Source organism: Charadrius vociferus, unplaced genomic scaffold (assembly GCF_000708025.1).
Source record: "Charadrius vociferus isolate BGI_N301 unplaced genomic scaffold, ASM70802v2 scaffold285, whole genome shotgun sequence".
NCBI lineage: Eukaryota > Metazoa > Chordata > Aves > Charadriiformes > Charadriidae > Charadrius > Charadrius vociferus.
In genome coordinates this window covers 446734-456384 of record NW_009648470.1, presented here as the reverse complement: position 1 = coordinate 456384, position 9651 = coordinate 446734, and positions in this window count along the sequence as shown.

Sequence of the window (9651 nt, the reverse complement as noted above, 5' to 3'; positions counted from 1 at the left end):
GGGCTATCAGAATTGACTGTACCTTTGATATTTTCCTTATATTTCTAAATTAATTCATCTCAGCTATGACTTGAGTTACCACCGCATAATGCTGACAGAGAGACATAAGCAATTCCTCTATTCATATAAGTGATAGGCCACATGCCTGGTCTACCATCCATTTTCTTGTGAGATGTAATTGATTCAAAAGAGTTGGATCTTTCCTTTGAAAAGGTAGGAACACAGTTGTGTTCTTAAAAAAAGTATTAAGAGTGGAAACACAGAATGTCAAAAAGAGAGAAGATTAAATCATCGGTATGCATATATATATTATTTAAAATTTTTCCTGTCATATCCTCATTCCAGTGGTGAATCTTAGGCAAATTTCCCCACAAGTTCTACAACTCTCCTCTTTAACCATCTTACATCTCTTCAAAAGGCTGTCAAGCATTGCCACAGATTTAATCTTACCATCTAACAAGGACTAAATCTATCCTTACCAAAGTCTTTCAGGTTCAGTGGAGGACCACACTAAGGTTTTAAACCAAATTGCTCTGTGTTACCATTACATAGTTTGCAGAGATAGCCTTACAAGTATTCAACTCCCTCTTGCTCTATGCTTGTCCTCAGAAACTAATTGCCAATTTAGACAGTATAAGCATATAGTAAACAACACAGTGATGTAGTCACGGCACATAAATCATTGCAAGTGATTGCACAGCTGTTACTAGTAGTACTTCACTGCTTATAGGAACAATGTACTTTGGCAACTTATTCAGCAAAACTTTTGTGCTCTTTACTGTGAAGGAAGAAACATTTAGTGATGCAAGATGGGAGACCTGAAGGATTATATGTGTTATTCTTGTAATTTTTTAAGTAATTTCAGTATATTCAGACCTGTGCAGAACAGTTTTGCTTAATACTACTTTTTATGTCAAGATTGGATTACCCTAAAGTCTTTTTAACTTCTGTTGTAAATTCTGTTTTAAAATTGCTTTGATGAGGGTTTCCCTGAAATATTTCAGATTTCTGTCATCTTCTAATTTCCTACTGTGGACTGAACTTTCTTGAACCAAACCAGAAGTCAATTGCTCTCAGCTCAACTTTCCACTCAAAAAATCTGGACTTTTAAGGTATAACTTAGGAAAGGTGGAAAAAAAAACACAAAAAACCCCAACAACAACAAAAAAAAAAAAACCCAAACCCAACAACTCAAACCAAAACAATAAAATAACAGAACTGTGCTCCTTACTTTCCTTTCTGTGTCGGAAATGATGCCTCTGTGTCTGTGTGTGCGTATGTGTGTGACAGAGTGTTTTACTGGTTTAGAAAAACAATGAATTCCTCCTATAGAAAATGTTAGCTATATACCTAATCGATGTGGCACACAATGCAGTGTTGATGGCATTTGTCTTTTTATTACAACCTAATAGTATACGAAGTCATAAATTCAAGGTTAAAAGTGATACAGAGTTGACCTTTAATAAAAATGCAGCAGTTCTAATAATAAACAAGTGAATAGCTTGAATTGTATTAGAATCTTTCTTTTGTAACTGAATAATCTACCCTCCCCTTATCATGAACAACATTAGATGTGGGTATTCAGAAAATGAAAAGCTAAAATCTATGGGAAAGGTAATGATCTTTGAAAATTTTCTCTAATGACTAATTTGTGGCTCAGTGGATTTCAAGAGATTATTGGTTTTTGAAATGGATTCTATCAACTAAGGAGATAATGGAAATCATTAGGCTGAATAAAGTAAAACAGTAGATTTGTTATGTGGAGCGCTATTACATGAGCCTCTCTTTCCCACACAATTTAGAAGTATTTTTTCTTAAACTGCACTACTGTGTCAACTTATATTATGGGACAAATTCTGATAACACAGCACTCAATGGCAAAACTTTCATTAACCTCAATCGAATCAGGATTTGACTCTGATTTTTATCGGAAGTGCTGTGATCAGTGAGAAGTTCAGGTGCTCAATATTGCTCACAATATGTCTCTGATTCAAATTCCACATTCTTCACATTCAAGCAGAATAAAAGGATTTTAATCTTCATTATCAGCTCATGGACAATATCTTACAGGACCAGTGCTGAAGTTAAAATTCCACCAGTAATTCATCCTGGTGACATTTATAGGCCTTACTTATGATCAGACTTATTAAACCAGATGCTGTACAAATTACAGAAAGACAGATCCTATGCTTTGACAAGTTTAATAATTCAAAGTGCAGTATTCTCCAGGAGACAATCCAAAATACTGGAAATATCTGTGATATAATATTATAAATGGTTCTGTATCATTCTTAGCCTTTGTTTTTAACAATATCCTGCATACTATTTTTCTTTTTATTACCACGATTATATTTTCCAAGTTTAGAAGTAAACTGCTTTTACAAATTAATCTCTGCTATAACTGCCACTGAGGTATATTCCTATAGATATATTAACTACATTATTGTTTGGAGTTATTTTTCATTGTTATTTTGTTTGCTTAAAATGGTGTTTCATTTCCTATTATGCTTGCTTGATATACAAAACAAGTGATATCTTACTAGACAGTTGTTAGTCACTTACAAGATTGTATTTAAGTTGGGTTAGGAAAAAGATTTTAAATATAACATTGCAGAATTAAGTATGGCTACAAAAGTTTTAAATTCTTAGAGCTTAGTAACCTTTTTAAACCTCCTTTTTGGGGGAAGGAAAAGTTCCAGGATTTTGATTCTTTATAAAGTAATACCATCAAACAACAACAAAAAGAAAAACAACAAACCAAAACTAGAAATCCACCAGCAGACTTATCTGTGGTGTGTGGAGAAACAAAAAGGAATGCTAATATTCTACTGAGGTATAGGGAGATCTGTTGATGTTTCAGTAACTGTGTTGATTACATGCAGTGTATTCCCCCCATAACAATTGGGGGAAGGCACTGATGAGATAACTCCTTTTTCTCTGATGTTCATTTGTCTCTGTTTGTGTAGGGGTTGTAGCTGTCTTTTATATCTTCTTGTTATGAGCTTTTAATTTTTTTCTAAATATGATAAATATATATATATGGTTAAAATATAGAGTTGGGTGTTTTTTTTTTTCTTTTTTAAGCCCTAAGAACAATTCTATCCAACTCTCAAGGTTGTATTTATTTAGTGATCAGTAACTGACTATGTACAGTTCATAGAATCATAGAATATCTCAAGTTGGAAGGGACTCATAAGGATCACCAAGTCTAACTCCCTGCTCCTCACAGAACTACCTAAAACTAAACCATATGACTAAGAACATTGTCCAGATGTTTCTTGATTTCTGACAGGCTTGGTGCTGTGATCACTTCCCTGAGGAGACTGTTCCAGTGTCCAACTACACTCCTAGTGAACAGTGTTTTCCTAATGTCCAATCTAAAGCTCCCCTGGACCCCTTCAGGAAGTTGTAGACTGCAATGAGGTTGCCCCTCAGCCTTCTCTTCTCCAAGCTGAAGAAACCAAGTGACCTTCAAGTCTTGCCCTCAAGGCCTTTCTTGGTTGTCTTCCTCTGGACACACTCTAATAGTTTGATGTCCTTCTTATATTGAGGCGCCCAAAACTATCCACAGTACTCAAGGTGGTTATACCTTCATGGGTGCTTGTTATCATCCTGTGTTTGTACTTTCAGGAGCTTTGACAAAATAGAATAAAGAAACAATATCCTATATGTTCTTAACCACAGTGACCTTTGGAAGAGGTTCTTCAAGACAACTATGATAAGTTTTTGTCTTAGAAAGAGTTAAACAGAATGGAACTATCCAATGGCTAATTGGAATATGAATAGAGCATTGAAGTAACCTAAAAATAGGTCATACAGGATTCAGGATTATGCCTTACCTCTATTATACTTGAAATTGTACAGTTATCCTTTTTATGTGCACACACATGAAATCATTGAAGACGAATTCTGGGCAGGAGTTTTGGCCTTCTGGAAGCAATGGAACCATGACACAATGATATAATTTGTTATCATTCCTATGAACATTTAAATGGAACAGTGCTAAAGAAAAAAAAACAACAAAAAAACAAACCCAAAACCAACAATTTAGAGCCATGTTTTGTTCATGTAGAGAAAGTGCTAAAAAATTATTAATAAACCCAATACACTTTTTTCCTAACCTAGATGCCTTGCTTACTTTTATAAATACATTAAACTTCGTGTTGTGCTTCAAAGCTCCTTTGATGATTTTTGGACTTGCTGCATCACAATGGAACCTGTGTAAGCAAAGCTTATTTGTTCCTAATAGCTTCTTTACATGGATGGCACCTTTGGATTTCTAACATCAAAAAGTAGCACACTGTTTTCCTTACACCAAAAAATAAGTACAGTGTTTGTATAATAAGGAACAGTATATATGACATAATTTTGTTCAGAAAATTTTTGAAATAATGGCTTGATATAATTCGTAAAGCTGATGTAATTTAGCAGCCAAATGGACTTTTTTCCCCTGTGTCTTACTGAAGCCAATGATCATTGGCTGCTCTTTGTCTAATATTGAGCATGTTATTAGAAACAAAAGATTTTGTTAGCATTGGAAAATCACTTGTTATGTGGTTAAACTTAATATACTATAAAATTATGGTCTGAACACAAATTTCACATGGTTGCAGATGGAAAATGGCCTCATGGAGCAAAATGCCCATGTGTCTCAAATGCTGGTGACTGCGAAAATACCATGCAAACTTCTATTTAGGAGATTTAGGGTTATCATTCACCTTGTACAAACGGAGAACAATCTTTTTTCATTGCTTAGAGACAAAAAGTTGGGAAATGCAGATAAGTGGACGATCAACTGACATTTGCATTTTTAAGGAACGTGAAATAAACTACATGGCACAGGAGAACCTTAATGTCAGTTAACTAACAGTAAATGATATTTCCCCTCTTAATTGAAATAATGCACCCGGAAAAAAAAAATATTCAGGAGAGACAAATATTTATGAATACTTCCATCCTGGTTAATTACAGCTTACCTTTGAAAACTAAACATGGGGTTTGGTTTTGTATCAGGCATAAGCCAGCCATTGGACAAGGGGTTTTTGTGTTGTTTTTTTTTTTTTTTTTTACCCAATACAATTAAATTTTACAACTATTTTTGGAAAAATAAAATCCATTTCAGGTTCTATCTACAATTTAATAGGATTTGTTAACAAGCAAGATTTGTTTGGTGAAGATTAGATAATCAGAAAATTGAATTTTGATTCAAATTGCATGCCATAGTGTAAAAATTCTCACGCAGTTACAGAATTGCTTTGTAACAGGACAGATCTATACCTCCCACAGGCAACATTTTTCCTTAAATAAGGCTGTTTTGAACGATACTATAGCAGATGCCAAAACCAGAGATGCCATGGCATCTTCCAAAATTGACAAATCTATGTGGACAAACTTGAAAAAGGATGAGTTGACAGTCAGTCATAGTCAGCAAGCTAAAATGACCCCAAAAACTGTTCTACAAATCTACTACGCTTGCATTTTTCAAAAGCTGAGTAAGATAAATTAGGTGGTGTTATAAACTCTGCTTCTCATTACTATTATTTGCAGCATGAGCTACATTTCTACAGTAGTAGCTCCATGTTCTCAGATAATTAGTTCTTAAAAATAGATCTTAACAAAGGCATTTCCCTGATATAGCATTATATGCTTAGCAAATTCTTGACTACTTACAAGCCAGCAGGAAGAAGTGGAGTACAACCCTGAAGATCTTACTGGCTTCATTCATTCTGCTGTGTAAACTAGAAGGGGAGGAAATGCCATGGAAGGATAAAAAGCATTATGTACAGTTTCTAAAAATAATACTTGTTTATTTGTTTTGCAAAGGGACCAGTGATGGCAGTTTATGAGAATATTTATACGTAAACAGCAACAAACATAACAAAAGACAGTATGTTGAAAAATGACAGTGTTAAAGGAACAAAATTAGTTGTGATTTCTATAACATTTAGATCAATATAAACCAGATGTTGATGGAAATCTTTAGGTACTTAGACATGGACTGAAACCTACACTAAGGCATTCATAATTAATCTATTTTTTTATCCTCTTTTTTTTAAAAAAATTGGAGAAATACATGGATAGTTTGCTTGCAGAGTCAGACCAAAAACTCCTCAAAATATTAGAACTACATTTCAAACTTGACTACACACAGAAAGCAATTCCTTTTAGCAGTTATGGAAGTTAAATGCAGAAACCATAGAATATTACAGATTCTAATTTAAAGATCCATATTAAAATTAATTTTGTGGGGTTTTGCTTTTTTTTTTTACTTTGTGAAAGAAAACCTTTATGAAAATCTTGCCTATTAAAAGATCTTGTTAATTTTTGTATTGTGTTAATTACATGTCATTTTGAAAACTTGACATACACAATTTTACTATGGATGTCAAAAAGCCAAACAATTTCAGGTGACTCAATCCATCAGCTTCATATCAAATCACAAATAGTGAATGAGGTGTAGCTAGTATCAGCATGAAACTACAGTAATCTGATAATTGATTTTAGGTTAAAATGTTTTTGTACAACAATTTTACACAAGAAGTGCTGCTAATAAACCCATTTGTGTAAGTCAAAATCCAATATAATTTACAGTATACAAGTTTAAAGACTTTATTTTCCATTTTCAATTGTGTGTACTTTGTAGATGAAGACTTGGCTGTAGCTCACACAGGTTAACCTGTTTTTCACCTATCTAGCCTGAGCATCATTACCATAGTTCTGATAGCAGGTACTGAACAGCATTATTTAAATCAAACATTATTTGAAGTCAGAGATAGCAATTGTGGGCTGTTTCTGTATTAGCTAGAGAGAAATAAGTACCTCTGAAGGTGTTTCCTTACGAACATTTATTTTGCAGTGAGATAAATCAGTTATTGATGATGCCTGTTTATTTCTGACATCTGTAAAAGGACAAAAATAGAGTTTAACTTGATAAACTCAGGTTTAGGTTTCTTATTTAGAGCCCTAAATTAGTAAAACTTAATCTTATCCGAGATTTTTGGCAGAAAGAAGGGAGAGAAGTAAGGGAAGGAGGAAAATGAAGGACATATTCAGCTTTCACTGTGACTGTGGTTATACTACTAGAACAATTAATGCTTCTTTGAATATGACTATGGAAGTCATAAGCACAACTCATTGCTATAATGCTGCTAGACAATAATTTATGTAATTAATGGTAAAGTGGGAGAAATAAGTTAGGGAGGTTCTGGAGTATAGTTTTGTTGGTGCATATTAAGTTGTTCTGGACTTTTCACTGAAATATTGGTAGTTATGCTTCAAAACTAATCTTTCAAAGGAGAGGAGGTAAAAAGGTGACAAAATATTAGGGACAAAGATAGTATTTGAAAGAAATGCTTATACAACATACAAAGAGAATCACTCTGTGATATTTTTTCAAATGTGAGCAAGATGGATTAATAATTGGACTACAAATAGGTATAAGACTAAAAAAGATTTTAAATTCAAGACAGATCTTATAAATACTTTGACATATTCCTGGGAACAGAAGCTTAACTAGTACAGATGTGTTAGATTTTTCTCCCATTGATGTAGCTAAATTCAATGAACACAGGAAATAAAATTGCAAATGTATGTAAATCAATGTAGCTCAACTGTACTTCTATAAAAACTTGCTGATTTAATATTGCTGAGATTATACTCCATTATCTGAAAGTCTTTTGTAAGGGTATGAGGAAGGAGAGTGTCTGTTCCTCCTTTAAGGGTATCTGATCAAGGACCTTTTTCACTGCCAGAAAGGGATAACAAAAAAAGGAGGAAGCCGTAAACAAGAATATACAGGGACACAAACCTGACAGCCAAATGATAAGGGTGACAGTGAGATACACAGATCTTACAAAGGAGACATGGAGACAATGTCAAGATGCAAACCTTGCCACTTTCACTAATCTGCGGGCTATCAAGAAACTACAAGCACCAATTCCAGGAAGATCAACCTGGACTTTGCAACTGATAAGACTGTAAACTATGGGGACCCCAGACTAGAAGGGATGAGGGAATTGATAGAGCTGTACAGACCCATGGGGGATGTGCAGGAGAAGGGGGAGCAGACAGGACACAGGGTGTGGGTATATAGAAAGTGGTATAAAAGGGGCTGGTCCAGTGTAAAACGGGGCTGGTCAGCACGCTTGTCTGGCTGAGCTCTGCACCTGGTCACCCCAGCCTCTCCTATATTCTTGCAAGTTCTAATTCAATCTTCTTTTAAATGTCTCAGGGGATCCATGAATGTGCATGTGTTTGTGAACCTGGAGAGTGTGGTGTGTGTGCTGCACTAGTGACCTTCTGCTTCTGCCAGCCCAAGAGGAGGAGGGGACATGGCTGTCTGTGCCTGTGTCTGGTGTGAGTCCTGAATGTGGGTGCTGCTGGAGGCAGCGCCTTGTCTGTGGCTGGCTGTGTGACTGACAGTGTCTGCATCATCTCTGTGTGAGTCTCTGGGTTATGCGCTCAGCATATATATATATACACATATATATACATATATATATATATATATCATTGGCCAGGCAGGAGAGGTCCTAGACCAGAGTAGCTGGAGAAGGGGGCCAGGCTTCTTACATCACTTAACACCTTTATTAACATATTTGATTAGAAAGCAACCTAGTAGCCTCTGTTATTCAACCTGAGCCAATATTGTGAGAACAGAATATCAAGTAAAGAAAATCTCTTGAAGACCTGAAATGACAGCTATGTCAGTAACAAAATGACAGCAGTTTGGGGGCACTGCATGTTACAGAATTGTTAAAGAATTATTGTAGCTATGGGATAGTACTGAACTAACTTAGAATATGTTGTTACTAAAATTTTCTTATTTACTGTACTTAATATTTTGTCTGCTGATGTGAAATGCATAGTATTCTGTTCTTTAATCTTCTTTTTTTTTGTGTTCAGGCACCTTCAAGTTCATCAGGGGAAGGGCGGGAGAGGGGAAGAGAAAGAACTTTCAGAAGTCAGAATTACTAGAGGAGACACTGATTTCTTTAAATTCCTTTAGAGCCAATCAGAAAGATTCAGATGGATATTTTGCAATTTTTTCTCACATTGGCCCAGACACATATTTGCTAAAATGATTTTAAAAGCAAAACTCCAGCTTGCCATGGGTGTTATAATGTCCAGAATAAAGGAGGGGATCATTTATCAGGTTGCATTATTCTTTACAAAGACAGTAATGATTTTAGAAATGGTTGGTCCGTTTTCATAAAATGTTGTGATGACTTGGGAACAGCTTCTGAAACTTTAAGACCTGTGAAAGAATTGCCAGGAGGCACTACTCTAAGGGAGTAACAATATATCTTAACCATTAGCATTTATTATTTAATAATTTAGGAGGTTTACGGCTATAGTATGTGCTTGTGGGTGATATACACAAGTCTGAGAAGATTAAGAAATTATAATCTAATGATAAAACAAAAAGAGGAAGCAGAGATTTTACAAAAGATTTCATTCGTTACAAATGGGAACAAATGAAAAAAAAACATCTACAAGCAGAAGAAAACTATACAAATTATGCTTGTAATGTCCAGGCTTGTTTACCAATTTAAGTAATAGCCAAGTTTTATGTGTAAAACTGATAAAGGTAAACTAAAAAAAAAAAAAAAAAAAAAAAAAAACCAAAAAATAAAAAAAGGGTTTAGGGGG